This window comes from Oncorhynchus kisutch, linkage group LG16 (assembly GCF_002021735.2).
Source record: "Oncorhynchus kisutch isolate 150728-3 linkage group LG16, Okis_V2, whole genome shotgun sequence".
NCBI lineage: Eukaryota > Metazoa > Chordata > Actinopteri > Salmoniformes > Salmonidae > Oncorhynchus > Oncorhynchus kisutch.
The window spans coordinates 15,423,372-15,439,671 of record NC_034189.2 but is presented as its reverse complement, the minus strand read 5'-3'; the positions used below and the strand labels follow the sequence as shown (position 1 = coordinate 15,439,671).

The 16,300-nt window shown below is 45.2% G+C and overlaps 1 long non-coding RNA gene across 2 annotated transcripts; it reads left to right on the top strand.

Annotated features, from left to right (window-relative positions):
• The first annotated feature begins 4,939 nt into the window (after positions 1–4,939).
• LOC116354043 (uncharacterized) lies at positions 4,940–16,300 on the top strand. 2 transcript variants are annotated; one of them, XR_004203487.1, is made up of 11 exons: positions 4,940–5,812; positions 6,067–6,212; positions 6,612–6,741; positions 7,096–7,345; positions 7,506–7,600; positions 8,240–8,444; positions 10,882–11,036; positions 11,367–11,445; positions 12,901–12,999; positions 15,404–15,486; positions 15,953–16,300. It is a non-coding gene; the product is annotated as an uncharacterized LOC116354043 (long non-coding RNA). The 2 variants fall into 2 exon arrangements; XR_004203486.1 differs by having other exon boundaries at positions 11,367–12,999.

Genomic DNA, 16,300 nt, shown 5'->3' with positions numbered 1-16,300 from the left:
AATAAGGGCTTGTGGTAATGGTTAATAAGGGCTCATGGTAATGGTTAATAAGGGCGTATGGTAATTGTTAAGACAAGCTCGTGGTAATGGTTAAGATGGGCTCATGGTAATGGTTAATAAGGGCTTGTGGTAATGGTTAAGACAAGCTCGTGGTAATGGTTAAGATGGGCTCATGGTAATGGTTAATAAGGGCTCGTGGTAATGGTTAATAAGGCTTGTGGTAATGGTTAAGACGAGCTCATGGTAGTGGTTAATAAGGGCTTGTAGTAATGGTTAATAAGGGCTTGTGGTAATGGTTAATAAGGGCTTGTGGTAATGGTTAATAAGGGCTTGTGGTAATGGTTAAGGCGAGCTCATGGTAGTGGTTAATAAGGGCTCGTGTTAATGGTTAAGACAAGCTCATGGTAGTGGTTAAGGGCTTGTGGTAATGGTTAAGACGCGCTCATGGTAATGGTTAATAAGGGCTTGTGGTAATGGTTAATAAGGGCTCATGGTAATGGTTAATAAGGGCTTGTGGTAATGGTTAAGACGAGTTCATGGTAATGGTTAATAAGGGCTCGTGGTAATGGTTAATAAGGGCTTGTGGTAATGGTTAATAAGGGCTCATGGTAATGGTTAATAAGGGCATATGGTAATTGTTAAGACGAGCTCATGGTAATGGTTAATAAGGGCTCATGTTAATGGTTAATAAGTGCTCATGGTAATGGTTAATAAGGGCTCGTGGTATTGGTTAATAAGGCTTGTGGTAATGGTTAAGACAAGCTCATGGTAGTGGTTAATAAGGGCTCGTGGTAATGGTTAATAAGGGCTCGTGGTAATGGTTAATAAGGGCTCGTGGTATTGGTTAATAAGGGCGTGTGGTAATCGTTAAGACGCGCTCATGGTAATGGTTAATAAGGCCTTGTGGTAATGGTTAAGACGAGCTCATGGTATTGGTTAATAAGGCTTGTGGTAATGGTTAAGACAAGCTCGTGGTAATGGTTAAGATGGGCTCATGGTAATGGTTAATAAGGGCTCGTGGTAATGGTTAAGACGAGCTCATGGTAGTGGTTAATAAGGGCTTGTGGTAATGGTTAATAAGGGCTCGTGGTAATGGTTAATAAGGCTTGTGGTAATGGTTAAGACGAGCTCATGGTAGTGGTTAATAAGGGCTTGTGGTAATGGTTAATAAGGGCTTGTGGTAATGGTTAATAAGGGCTCGTGGTAATGGTTAATAAGGGCTTGTGGTAATGGTTAAGGCGAGCTCATGGTAGTGGTTAATAAGGGCTCGTGTTAATGGTTAAGACAAGCTCATGGTAGTGGTTAAGGGCTTGTGGTAATGGTTAAGACGCGCTCATGGTAATGGTTAATAAGGGCTTGTGGTAATGGTTAATAAGGGCTCATGGTAATGGTTAATAAGGGCTTGTGGTAATGGTTAAGACGAGTTCATGGTAATGGTTAATAAGGGCTCGTGGTAATGGTTAATAAGGGCTTGTGGTAATGGTTAATAAGGGCTCATGGTAATGGTTAATAAGGGCGTATGGTAATTGTTAAGACGAGCTCATGGTAATGGTTAATAAGGGCTCATGGTAATGGATAATAAGTGCTCATGGTAATGGTTAATAAGGGCTCGTGGTATTGGTTAATAAGGCTTGTGGTAATGGTTAAGACAAGCTCATGGCAGTGGTTAATAAGGGCTCGTGGTAATGGTTAATAAGGGCTCGTGGTAATGGTTAATAAGGGCTCGTGGTATTGGTTAATAAGGGCATGTGGTAATCGTTAAGACGTGCTCATGGTAATGGTTAATAAGGCCTTGTGGTAATGGTTAAGACGAGCTCATGGTAATGGTTAATAAGGGCTCGTGGTAATGGTTAATAAGGGCTTATGGTAATGGTTAATAAGGGCTCATGGTAATGGTTAATAAGGGCTCGTGGTAATGGTTAAGACGAGCTCATGGTAATGGTTAATAAGGGCTCGTGGTAATGGTTAATAAGGGCTCGTGGTAATGGTTAATAAGGGCTCATGGTAATGGTTAATAAGGGCGTATGGTAATGGTTAATAAGGGCTCGTTGTAATTGTTAAGACGAGCTCATGGTAATGGTTAATAAGGGCTCATGGTAATGGTTAATAAGTGCTCATGGTAATGGTTAATAAGGGCTTGTGGTAATGGTTAATAAGGGCTCGTGGTAATGGTTAATAAGGGCATGTGGTAATCGTTAAGACGTGCTCATGGTAATGGTTAATAAGGCCTTGTGGTAATGGTTAAGACGAGCTCATGGTAATGGTTAATAAGGGCTCGTGGTAATGGTTAATAAGGGCTTATGGTAATGTTAATAAGGGCTCATGGTAATGGTTAATAAGGGCTCGTGGTAATGGTTAAGACGAGCTCATGGTAATGGTTAATAAGGGCTCGTGGTAATGGTTAATAAGGGCTCATGGTAATGGTTAATAAGGGCTCATGGTAATGGTTAATAAGGGCTTGTGGTAATGGTTAAGACGAGTTCATGGTAATGGTTAATAAGGGCTCGTGGTAATGGTTAATAAGGGCTCGTGGTAATGGTTAATAAGGGCTCATGGTAATGGTTAATAAGGGCGTATGGTAATGGTTAATAAGGGCTCGTTGTAATTGTTAAGACGAGCTCATGGTAATGGTTAATAGGGGCTCATGGTAATGGTTAATAAGTGCTCATGGTAATGGTTAATAAGGGCTCATGGTAATGGTTAACAAGGGCTTGTGGTAATTTTTAATAAGGGCTTGTGGTAATGGTTAAGATGAGCTCACTGTAATGGTTAATAAGGGCTTGTGGTAATGGTTAATAAGGGCTCGTGGTAATGGTTAATAAGGGCTCATGGTAATGGTTAATAAGTGCTCATGGTAATGGTTAATAAGGGCTCATGGTAATGGTTAATAAGGGCTCATGGTAATGGTTAATAAGGGCTCATGTTAATGGTTAACAAGGGCTTGTGGTAATTTTTAATAAGGGCTTGTGGTAATGGTTAAGACGAGCTCACGGTAATGGTTAATAAGGGCTCGTGGTAATGGTTAATAAGGGCTTGTGGTAATGGTTAAGACGAGCTCATGGTAATGGTTAATAAGGGCTCGTGGTAATGGTTAATAAGGGCTTGTGGTAATGGTTAATAAGGGCTCATGGTAATAGCTGGAGCGGAATAAATGGAATGGTATCAAGTATATCAACCACATGGTTTCCTTTCCGTTCGCTCCGTTCCAACCATTATTATGAGCCGTTTTCCCCTCAGAAGCCTACTGTGGTCAGTGTGTATTTGCCTTTCTGTACATGTTTGTGTGTGTCAAATCAAAGTTCATGGGTCACATGCGCCGAATACAACAGTGAAATACGTACAAGCTCTAACCAACAATGCAGTTCAAAATATAGATAGAAAAAAATACCTTAAAAAGAATAAGAAATACAAGTAACAAATAATTAAACAGCAGCAGTAAGACAACAATAGGTAATGAGCACAGGGCTAAAGAACACAGTTAACTAAAATCTTTCTCTGTATCGTTCTCTGTATCTGTGCAGGTTTTCTCTGTGTTGGAGTAGACTTATCAGCAAGATAGTCTGATGTACCTGCTGGACAACTTACTCCCTGCCAAGCACCTTCTACACAAACAACAGCAGCATGCCTGTGTGAGTACACACACACACACACACACACTGTTACCCAGTTAGCGTTTCTCTCTCTCTCTCACACACACACACACACACACACAAACACACACACACACTCATTCAGAGTGGTGTCTCTTTCATTGTTGCTCAGTGCAGCATGAGTCATGACACTATTTTTTTCCATATGTGACTCCTGTGCACTTAAAGAAAGGGAGAAGAGAGGGAGTGGATGAGGAGAAAGAGAGAGAGAGAGAGAGAGAGAGAGAGAGAGAGAGAGAGAGAGAGAGAGGAGTTGGGGGCAGGCGAGTGAGGGAGAGAATGAAAGAGGGCAGTCGTTTCACTGTGTTAGTGGGAAAGTGTGTCATGACTCATGCTCTGCTGAGCGACAATGAAAAGAGAGACCACTCTGAATGAGTGAGTGTGTGTGTGTGTGGGGGGGGGGGGGGGGGGGATAGAGGAGGAGAGTGAGTGTGTGGGTGAAGGGGGAGATAGAGGAGGAGAGTGAGTGTGTGGGTGAAGGGGGAGATAGAGGAGGAGAGTGAGTGTGTGGGTGAAGGGGGAGATAGAGGAGGAGAGTGAGTGTGTGGGTGAAGGGGGAGATAGAGGAGGAGAGTGAGTGTGTGGGTGAAGGGGGAGATAGAGGAGGAGAGTGAGTGTGTGGGTGAAGGGGGAGATAGAGGAGGAGAGTGAGTGTGTGGGTGAAGGGGGAGATAGAGGAGGAGAGTGAGTGTGTGGGTGAAGGGGGAGATAGAGGAGGAGAGTGAGTGTGTGGGTGAAGGGGGAGATAGATGTTCAAAACATCTCAGCGTGGTCCTGTTCTTTGAAAGTTTGAAAGTTTCTTCAAGTACAGATGCAAAAACCATCAAGCGCTATGATGAAACTGGTTCATATGAGGACCGCCACTGGTCCAGGCTGTAGTACCGGGAGGTCTTGGCTCTGTCCTCATTCTGGTGAAGGAGCAGCAGCAGGAGTCTCCCCACAGTCTAGAAGGCGTAGACACACACACACATCACATCACACACACACACACACAACAACATTTATCATTGACGGGACGATAAGAAAGGAGGATGAAGGATAGTGTCCTCTATAAAAACATAATTTACCATTAAAGTAACAGGGTCAGAGGTCAAATGGAGTGATACCGATGATTAATGAGGGAAGTGGAGTGTTTGTGTGTGTGTGTGTGTGTGTGTGTGTGTGTGTGTGTGTGTGTGTGTGTGTGTGTGTGTGTGTGTGTGTGTGTGTGTGTGTGTGTGTGTGTGTGTGTGTGTGTGTGTGTGTGTGTGATATACTGGGTGGCTATATAAAGTAGAGTTCAATTCAAATGAATTCTAACACTGTATCGCTTGTCACACTAAATGTAATTCCCTTTTATCTGTGTGTGTGTGTGTGTGTGTGCGTGCGTGCGTGTGTTTGTGTGTGTGTGTGTGTGCACACGGTGCGAGGGACAGGTATGTAGACAGGCAGTAGCTGCCCCTGGAGATGGATGGAGACTATAAACACTGCCGCTCTAACTGGCTTTCAGACTGGAGAGGGAGGGAGGGAAAGCTGGATGGAGGGAGGGGCAGGGAAACAGAGACTGATGAGAGAGAGAGAGAGAGAGAGAGTCTCTTCCTAGCATGTTTCTAGTACTCAGAATATCAAGTTTAGCTCTTTGAATGCTAAGACTTACAGTCATAAAGCCTATTCTTTCTCAAATCAATTCAGATTCCATATGCAGCTCAATCAATATGCCACTATTGGCATTTGGTCTTGGTCTCGGTCTTGAGACACTTATCTCAAATTGATTTACAGTCACACACGCACACAGCACAGCGTACACACACACACACACACAACATTGTATGTTACTCGAGTCATGTGACTTGAATGAAAAAGACAGCCTGATATCGCACACATTATTTCCTTAGATATGAAATCAGCCGTATCAATGTTTTCACCATCAAGCCTTTTTATGTCATGTGAAGTATGAACTATTATAGGTTGTGTCCCTGGTCAAAAGTAGTGCTCTGGTCAATAACAGTTCACTGCAGGGAATAGGGTGCCATTTGAACTGTAGACTAACTGTACTAAGTTACTCCAGTCCTGTTTTTGCTTTTAGAGTGTTGAGTCTGACTGAGTGTTTTGAGAGCGCCCTCTCTCTGTTGGAGGGTGAACTGCAGTCTATGGACACAGCACCACTACCAGACTGTATCAAGGTATGCTATGTGTATTACTATACCACTGCTTCTGTGTGGTTTAACATGGTAGCAAACAAGTCAATGAGGTGTTATGGGGTGAAATACTAACAATTATCATCAAATGGATTTTTAGAAGAAAAACAACAACTTTTGAGTGAACTTATGAAAAAAGTTGAATACATTTTGTGTAAATGTCACATACTTTCTGAGCGTGAACCATCTTGCTTAAGAACACAATGTTTACCAGATTATTTTTTTGGTCTCTTTTCCAGACTGTTCCCCTCAGTGTGGATAAACACAGAGAGCTGATGACGAGCGTCCTCGTCGACCAACGGCTGACTGAGCTACAGCTGAAGGGCGGGGCCTGGCTGGCAAGGCTGACCACATCAGGACTTGCACAGCGATCCCCAGACTGCAGGTACCATCAGCTACCCTGTCCATAGAGTTGGATAGAAGGCGCACTTTCCCTCAATGGAGCTTCCCATGCTGTCACAGAAGTGGCCATTGCAAAGATAGATGAGCTTTCTAGTACATATCCATGACCCTGTCCCATCAGTGTGTCCAAATGAAAATGGAATTAAAATAGATGATCCTATCATGGATATAACGTATGAGAAATGTATTTGAAAACGGTTCCTATTATAACACATCCATCTTCTATCTCTTTCATTAAATCAATTAATCCTAACTTACACTAAGTAAAATATTAACTGAGTCATGTGATGTCAATGGGAGTGAAAATTCGACTGAAGTGGAAGTTAGGATTCACTCCTATATAATAATATCCTTTATGACCTTTGAACCCTGTGCCCCTCAGGGCTGCGACCTCTAACCTCTATGATAGTGTGGACAATGCCCTCCACCGCCTCGTACATGTGTCCAATCACAGAGGCAGCGACCTGGAAGTCCTCGGTCGATTGGCTGCCATGGCGGACAAACTGGAAAAGGTAGGAGAGAGGGAGGGAAGATCTGAATGAAATGGAACACTAGTATAGCGTTGTACTGTGTTGTGTTGTATCACAGAGGGAAGACTGGAGAGAGAGGGAGTAGGTAGAGGGATGGGGGAGGAGGAGGGCAGGGGGTTCCCTCTCTTTACTCCTTCCCTCCACTTTCTCTCTTTCCCCATTCTCTGTCATCCCTTCCTCTATCTCCCTCCATCTCTTTCGCTATTCCTCTTCCTCTTCCCCCTTCCCTTCTTTCCCACTTCCTCTCTCTTTCTGATTCCCCCCATTTACCTTTCTCCCCTTCCCCTCCTTATCCACTCCCTTCATCCTCTACCCCCCCCCCCTTTCTCCCTACAGCAAGCTCTATCTATTATGGTGTAGGATGCTGAGTTCAGGGAGGCAGTACGTGGCCATGTTAACGGGTGTGGAGGAGACCTACCTGCCCCTCTTGGAAGGTCCAGACACCCCGTCCCCCCTCCGGAGGGAAGCAGACCTCCTTTTCCACAACTTGGCCAGCTTCAGCGCCTTCCTCTCGCAGTACCTCCTCCCAGTCATGGAGGGAGCTTTACTGCAGAGTCTGCTGAAACAGGACCTCTTCAGTAAACGTGTGAGTGGGTCACATAGAGTTGGATAGAGGGATGTTTTAGCATGGGCAACACCATCGAGAAGTAGAAGAAGAAGAAATTGACTACTTTATTCAATCTCTCCCCCTCTTTCTCTCTGGCTCTCGCTCACTCTTTATCCCTCTTTCTCCCTCTCATACAAAGAGAGAGGTGTTTCTCCAGTACCCTCACTGCATATAGTAAGGACCAAACCAGAAGTGGACTCCTTGTTGGTCACTTAGGCTGCAGACTTCTTTAAGGTAAGAAAACGTTCCATTCAAAAAACATTATTACAGCATCAGTGGAGGCTGGTGAGGGGAGGAAAGCTCATAATAATGGCTGGGATTTTGAGCTGTTTCATATAGTAAAGGCAATTAGCACTGCATTGTATACCCTAAAATAACTCATTAATGTTGGATTACCCTAAAACCAATCACCAGACTTTCAATATATTATAATAGCCCGTCTGATACATACACAGGGCAATGTCTGATCACAGCTTTAAACTGAGTAAACAAGGAGAACATCACACAGATGGTATTAGCAGAGATCTGAGGGTAGAATGTTCGCTGTAGTTATCTAAAACGACCACAGGGTGGCAGTAGAAGATGCCTAAAAGTACCGGTACTCTATCATGAAAATGATGATGTGAGAACAATGATGATGGTGATGATGATGATTTGGTGGGAGGCTTGGCCAAATCTGTATATTTAATAGGATTTTTTTTTGTATTTGTAGTTTTGTTTTATGGACTGGAGTTGCAAGTATTGCACTGTGTTTGTTATGTCTGTTTGTTGATAATTTTTATGTTATGTGAAGAAAAAAATGAGATTGATGATAATGACCATAGATGGCTGAAGTCCTCTCCTTCCCCTCTCCTCCTCCTCGTCCCTTCCCAGCTCAGACTCCTTGCCACCCCTCCTCTCTCCCTCCTGTCCTTCCCCCACTGTCTCCAGTCCCCTACACAAACTGGAACAGTACTGTGATGTTCTGGAGGAGCTGGGAGGGCTAAACCACGCCTATGACTCCTTCCTCTCCGTCCTTAGACACGCCCAGCGCCACGGTGAGGACCTCCGGGCCAGCGACCTCATCGTCGGGTGTCCGGTGAGAATGCCAGATTTAGATTAATCTAGATTAGATTAGATTTAGATTAGTATAGATTAATCCCAACACTGGTATAACGCTCCCAGACTAGTGACAAGGTTTCAACCCTAAACTATTGTGTCTCAAATGGCACCATATTCCCTATATAGTGCCCTTCTTTTGTTCATAGGGCTCTGGTCAATAGTAGTGCTCTTTATAGGGAATAGGGTGCACACAAACACTCACACGCATACATACACACACGCACATGCATAAACATAGGATGGCATGTTAACACACACTCACACATGAAGACATTGAGACTTTCACGCAGAGAGGTAGTTAGCTGAGAGGTAGCTAGCTAAATAACTGAGTGGTGGAGGAGGTTTGACACACTGCTCTCTGAGTGGTAGCTAGCTAAATAACTGAGTGGTGGAGGAGGTTTGACATACTGCTCTCTGAGCGGTAGCTAGCTAAATAACTGAGTGGTGGAGGAGGTTTGACACACTGCTCTCTGAGCGGTAGCTAGCTAAATAACTGAGTGGTGGGGGAGGTTTGACACACAGCTCCCTGAGCGGTAGCTAGCTAAATAACTGAGTGGTAGAGGAGGTTTGACACACTGCTCTCTGAGCGGTAGCTAGCTAAATAACTGAGTGGTGGAGGAAGTTTGACACATAGGTCTCTGAGAGGTAGCTAGCTAAATAACTGAGTGGTGGAGGAGGTTTGACACACTGCTCTCTGAGCGGTAGCTAGCTAAATAACTGAGTGGTGGAGGAGGTTTGACACACAGCTCCCTGAGCGGTAGCTAGCTAAATAACTGAGTGGTGGAGGAGGTTTGACACACAGCTCCCTGAGCGGTAGCTAGCTAAATAACTGAGTGGTGGAGGAGGTTTGACACACTGCTCTCTGAGCGGTAGCTAGCTAAATAACTGAGTGGTGGAGGAAGATTGACACATAGGTCTCTGAGAGGTAGCTAGCTAAAGAACTGAGTGGTGGAGGAGGTTTGACACACAGCTCCCTGAGCGGTAGCTAGCTAAAGAACTGAGTGGTGGAGGAGGTTTGACACACTGCTCTCTGAGCGGTAGCTAGCTAAAGAACTGAGTGGTGGAGGAGGTTTGACACACAGCTCCCTGAGCGGTAGCTAGCTAAAGAACTGAGTGGTGGAGGAAGATTGACACATAGGTCTCTGAGAGGTAGCTAGCTAAAGAACTGAGTGGTGGAGGAGGTTTGACACACAGCTCCCTGAGCGGTAGCTAGCTAAAGAACTGAGTGGTGGAGGAGGTTTGACACACTGCTCTCTGAGCGGTAGCTAGCTAAAGAACTGAGTGGTGGAGGAGGTTTGACACACAGCTCCCTGAGCGGTAGCTAGCTAAAGAACTGAGTGGTGGAGGAGGTTTGACACACTGCTCTCTGAGCGGTAGCTAGCTAAAGAACTGAGTGGTGGAGGAGGTTTGACACACAGCTCCCTGAGCGGTAGCTAGCTAAATAACTGAGTGGTGGAGGAGGTTTGACACACAGCTCCCTGAGCGGTAGCTAGCTAAATAACTGAGTGGTGGAGGAGGTTTGACACACAGCTCCCTGAGCGGTAGCTAGCTAAATAACTGAGTGGTGGAGGAGGTTTGACACACTGCTCTCTGAGAGGTAGCTAGCTAAAGAACTGAGTGGTGGAGGAGGTTTGACACACAGCTCCCTGAGCGGTAGCTAGCTAAAGAACTGAGTGGTGGAGGAGGTTTGACACACAGCTCCCTGAGCGGTAGCTAGCTAAATAACTGAGTGGTGGAGGAGGTTTGACACACTGCTCTCTGAGAGGTAGCTAGCTAAAGAACTGAGTGGTGGAGGAGGTTTGACACACAGCTCTCTGAGAGGTAGCTAGCTAAAGAACTGAGTGGTGGAGGAGGTTTGACACACAGCTCTCTGAGAGGTAGCTAGCTAAAGAACTGAGTGGTGGAGGAGGTTTGACACACTGCTCTCTGAGAGGTAGCTAGCTAAAGAACTGAGTGGTGGAGGAGGTTTGACACACAGCTCTCTGAGAGGTAGCTAGCTAAAGAACTGAGTGGTGGAGGAGGTTTGACACACAGCTCTCTGAGAGGTAGCTAGCTAAATAACTGAGTGGTGGAGGAGGTTTGACACACAGCTCTCTGAGAGGTAGCTAGCTAAAGAACTGAGTGGTGGAGGAGGTTTGACACACAGCTCTCTGAGAGGTAGCTAGCTAAATAACTGAGTGGTGGAGGAGGTTTGACACACAGCTCATGTTACATGAGCCTCACATCACTGGACAGGTCAAAATACAACATGAAGTGGTTTGGGGGACGGTAAACTGTGCATGTCTGTGTGTGGAAGTGTGGTAAATTATAGGTCATGATCTGACAGTATGTTGTTGTAGTGTTTACATGACACGTGTGTGTGTGTGGGCGTTTCCTTACGTGCGTGTGCTTGCCTATGTGTGTGTGTCTGTTAGGTCCCGGTGGAGGAGCGTGGAGAGCTGGTGAGTCAGGTGTGTGGGAGGACCAGGAGGAAGAAGACCGGGGTGTGTTCCTCTATCAACCCCTCATCGTCTTCACCAAGCAGAAGAGCCTGGGACACACCGCCTACAGCTTCAAACACAGCACCAAGGTAACAGACACCGACTCAGACATAGGAACGCTGTATGCAAACACACACACATACATGCAGTACAGACACACGTACATACGCCCACATTCACAATGACACACATGCTCACACACACGTATGTTCTCAAATAAACACGACACCTACAGAGAAATGACAGAGTAAATCCATAACTTCAAAACTGCAGTTATATGAGAAAAAGATGCATCCACTGTCTGTATGTCTCTCTCTCTCCCTCTCTCTCCGTCTCTCTCTATCTCTGTCTCTCTCTCTCTCTCTCTCTCTCTCTTTCTCTCTCTTTCTCTCCGTATCCGGGACTGCCTGACCCTGCAGTGTCAGAGTGGAGAGGAGAGGGCAGCCTGGACACACGATATCACTCAGCTCCTTTGGACCCACACCATACACAACACAGGTACGACCTCTAAACCCTGGCTTTACCCTCTCAGTCACACTGTTGTCATGACTGGCCTGCTCGTGTCAGGTTACCGTGGACCACAATCCTACAGAGAGATCTCTGACACTCATCAAAGGGAAAGAGATCGAGAGCCATTGAGGTGGGGGGTTTTATGACACCTCACGCCCATTGTAAATCTTAAGGCAGCAGGCAAAATTCCTTTGTCCTCTCACTATGGAGAACCGGCCTCAGAACATTAACATGCAATTAATGGACTTTGGGACAATAGGTTTCGTCAGCCACATTGGTGGTAATGACGATAGATGGAATACGAAAATGAATGTCGTTTTGTTATATTATTAAAAGTTAAAGGACGACGTTATAATGAAAACTTTGTAACTAAGAGTTTTCCTAATATGTGCCTGATGTTTGCATATTGTACATTTGTGTGGAAAATGTTCAGAAAAAAGATAATGTTTTTGTAAAGATGAAATGTGAAGTTAGTTGTCTAAATTGGAGCTGAGTAAAATCCAGACCTTGCCTCATAACTTGGTACGCCCAGAGAATTGCCCTGAAGGCGGAAACGCCCATTTCTGACCCGAGGGAGTTAAGAATGAACATATTAGACTAAGTGATCCTGAGCTGCAGCCAAGGTCTGAGTGGTGAGCAAACCCAAAACGCAACACGAGGTTGAGGAGGACAAAATAACCTTTTTACAACCTATTCTACGGACAAGTAGCCGTATCTAACGGGGGTGAATTCAAGCAGGACGACCCGGTCACCACTCTCCAAGGAATCATGTGTCTACACTGTTTTCCTTCCCACGCTGGAACCATCCCCACGGCTGATTAGCCCTCCTCCGAAGACCCCTTTTTCAGAGCAAGTGCGAGGAAACAGACCACTAAAAGAAAGGACACTGACATCGTGAGGAGAAACAGAGAGTTACACCCGGTAACCGAAGATGGACCATCATCAGATAAGTCGGAACCACGGTCCATGCAGAGACCCCCCCCATCAGAGACCTTCAACACGTAATTACATTGTTATATTCTGACCCATAAGAGCGGTAGTTTGGGGCAAGGTTGGGGTTGAAATAATCGTAACTGACAAATGCACCCAATTGTGTTTTTCTTTCGCGTACTCTATCTCTCTCTCTTTTGAAATCGCCATTGTGTGTAACACGTGTCATATGGTGTTGGCCCGCTAGGGACCTGTTCATCGTACTAAGTTCTAATCAATAGCCTAGACTGTGTGCTTGTGTATGTGTATCCATAGCACAGGTATGACACCTGAACAGTCACCTGTCCCTTCTCTACCCTCATTCACAACATTCTAATCTAACCTTTCTCATTCTAACCTGTCACGTGGTCATGTGACCAATCTTACTCCAACCATCTACTACACAGGTGTGCATTCTTATAGATGCACCCACTGTATGTATAAGCCTCTCTCTCTCTCTCTCATGTCTGATAGAGACAATGTGTATTGGTCTGTCCAGTAAGATACTGCTAGATGTCACAGGAGCACCAGACACATCTGAAATGGCCTCTATCTACAGTCTGAATGACAGAGGTACAAATGCACTCACACACACCTTAACGGACCATATGATTACCTTATGTGTATTGTATCTCTATCCACAGTAAAACGAGATACTTTACCTACACCATAGCCAAATACATTTAAACTCAGTTTTTCACAATTCCTGACATTCAATCTGAGTAAAATTCCCTGTCTTAGGTCAGTTAGGATCACCACTTTATTTTAAGAATGTGAAATGTCAGAATAATAGTAGAGAGAATGATTTATTTCAGCTTTTATTTATTTCATCACATTCCCAGTGGGTCAGAAGTTTACATACCCTCAATTAGTATTTGGTAGCATTGCCATTAAATTGTTTAACTTAGGTCAAACGTTTCGGGTAGCCTTCCACAAGCTTCCCACAATAAGTTGGGTGAATTCTGGCCCATTCCTCCTGACAGAGCTGGTGTAACTGAGTCAGGTTTGAAGGCCTCCTTGCTTTTCTATAGGATAGAGGTCAGGGCTTTGTGACCGCCACTCCAATAGCTTGACTTTGTTGTTCATTTTACCACAACTTTGGAGGTATGCTTGGGGTCATTGTCCATTTGCAAAACCCATTTGCGACCAAGCTTTAACTTCCTTATTGATGTCTTGAGATGTTGCTTCAATATATCCACATCATTTTCCTCCCTCATGATGCCATCTATTTTGTGAAGTGCACCAGGCCCTCCTGCAGCAAACCACCCCCACAACATGATGCTGCCACCCTCATGCTTCACGGTTGGGATGGTGTCCTTCGGCTTGCAAAGCCTTCCCCTTTTTCCTCCAAACATAATGATGGTCATTATGGCCAAACAGTTCTATTTTTGTTTCATCAGACCAGAGGACAATTCTGCAAAAAGTACGATATGTGCAGTTGCAAACCATGGTCTGGCTTTTTTTATGGCGGTTTTGGAGCGGTGGCTTCTTCCTTGCTGAGCAGGTTATGTCGATATAGGAATTGTTTTACTGTGGATATAGATACTTTTGTACCCGTTTCCTCCAGCATCTTCACAAGGTCCTTTGCTGTTGTTCTGGGATTGATTCACACTTTTTGCACAACAGTACATTCATCTCTAGGAGACAAAACGCGTCTCCTTCCTGAGCGGTATGACGGCTGCTTGGTCCCATGGTGTTTATACTTGCGTACTATTGGTTATACAGATGAACGTGGTACCTTCAGGCATTTGGTATTTGCTCCCAAGGATGAACCAGACCTGTGGAGGTCTTGGATGATTTCTTTAGATTTTCCCATGATGTCAAGCAAAGAGGCACTGAGTTTGAAGGTAGGCCTTGAAATACATCCACAGGTACACCTCCAATTGACTCAAATGATGTCAATCAGCCTATCAGAAGCTTCTAAAGCCATGACATCATTTTCTGGAAATGTAAGGGGTGCGTACTAGCGGCAGAGAAGTTGCAGGAGGGCAAAAACGGTGTTTCTAACTGCGCAGTTTAATAATAAAAACCACCGGAAAACAGAACAATCAATAAATGGGTCCAAAACCAGACGCACACCAGACATAACGTGCACAGGCACTTACAATAAACAATACCGGACAAGGACATGTGGGGAACAGAGGCTTAAATACACAACATGTAATTGATGTAATTGAAACCAGGTGAGTGGGAAGACAAGACAAAACAAATGGAAAATTAAAGGTGGATCGGCGATGGCTAGAAGACCGGTGACGTTGACCGCCGTACTTCGCCCGAACAAGGAGAGGAACCAACTTCGGAGGAAGTCGTGACAGGAGTTTTCCAAGCTGTTTAAAGGCACATTCAACTTAGTGTATGTAAATCTCTGACCCACTGGAATTGTGATACAGTGAAATAATCTGAAAATGACTTGTGACATGCACAAAGTTGATGTCCTAACCGACTTGCCAAATCTATAGTTTGTTAATTAACAAGAAAATTGTGGAGTGGTTGAGAAACGAGTTTTAATGACTGCAACCTAAGTGTATGTAAACTTCTGACTTCAACTGTATCTCCCTGTGAATAGTAATATTTCACATTATAGAATTGTCCTCTGTCTTTCTGCGGTGATCCAATTTTAATTTCATTATAAACACTTTATTGGCAGGCCACTGACCCTCCCCCACCACCTCTCTATCTCTTTTTCTTGCCCTCCCTCCCTCCCTCCCTCCCTCCCTCCCTCCCTCCCTCCCTCCCTCCCTCCCTCCCTCCCTCCCTCCCTCCCTCCCTCCCTCCCTCCCTCCCTCCCTCCCTCCCTCCCTCCCTCCCTCCCTCCCTCCCACCCTCCCTCCCTCATCCTTTCTGTCTTTCTCTCTCCCTCTCTCTCTGTCTCTCTTGCTCTCTCTCTGTCTCTCTCTCCATATCCCTTTATCTCCCTTTCTCATTCACTCATTCGCTCTCTTGCTCTCCCTCTCTTTCTCTCACTCGCTCTCTATAGTTCACAGTAGCTGTTCAGACTCCTCCTCTGTTGGCAGTCAGAAGGAGGGGGAATCCCCAGCATCTGGGAGGGGACACACACAGGTGAGTTACACACACTCATACCCACACTCCCTCACTCACTCACACACACATACACACACATATACACACGCAACCACATTCACACTGTGCTTTAAATGCTATGGTTGCTGTTTGTCTCTACAGCATCAGTCTCCTTCCACTGCAGTGTAATCTTGATCTCAGCGACAAACACGAGTGATCTTATCTTACACCCACTGTCATCTCTTTCTGTTCCTCTATATCTCCTTTTCTCTTCCTTTCCTTCTGCCCTGTCAACCCGCAATCCCCCCCCCCTCTCTCTCCTTTTAACTTCCAAACCAGCTGCCTTGTAATCTACATTCTCTTCTAGAGAAGACTGTATTGAGATGACTCAATCTTACTCTACCTGAATACACACATGATGTGCCACAGAACTCTTTCTGGCAAACATCTAACACCCAAGCCTTTCTCAACCTCTCTCTGTTAACTCTCATCCCTTTCTGTCCAGAAACTGGATTCCGGACTCCAAAACAACTTACGTTTGACATTTACATAAGGGTGAAACTGAACATAAAGCAAACAAAGAGACATTACGGCTCTAACTAACCCAGGATCTAGCATCAACAGAGTCTGCTGTGGGTGGCCATGTTGGATCGGCCGGACACAGTTGCTCGCAGAGTCATTGATACCGTGGACACTCCAGCCACACAGAAGGAGCATTGTCCTCCCTCTGCGGCTCCCCGCTAGGCCAAACCACTCTGTCTGAACCACTGACTGGCAGCCATGGCCTAGTGTGTGTGTGTGTGTGTGTGTATGCGTGTGTGTGTATGCGTGTGTGTGTGTGTATCCGTGTGTA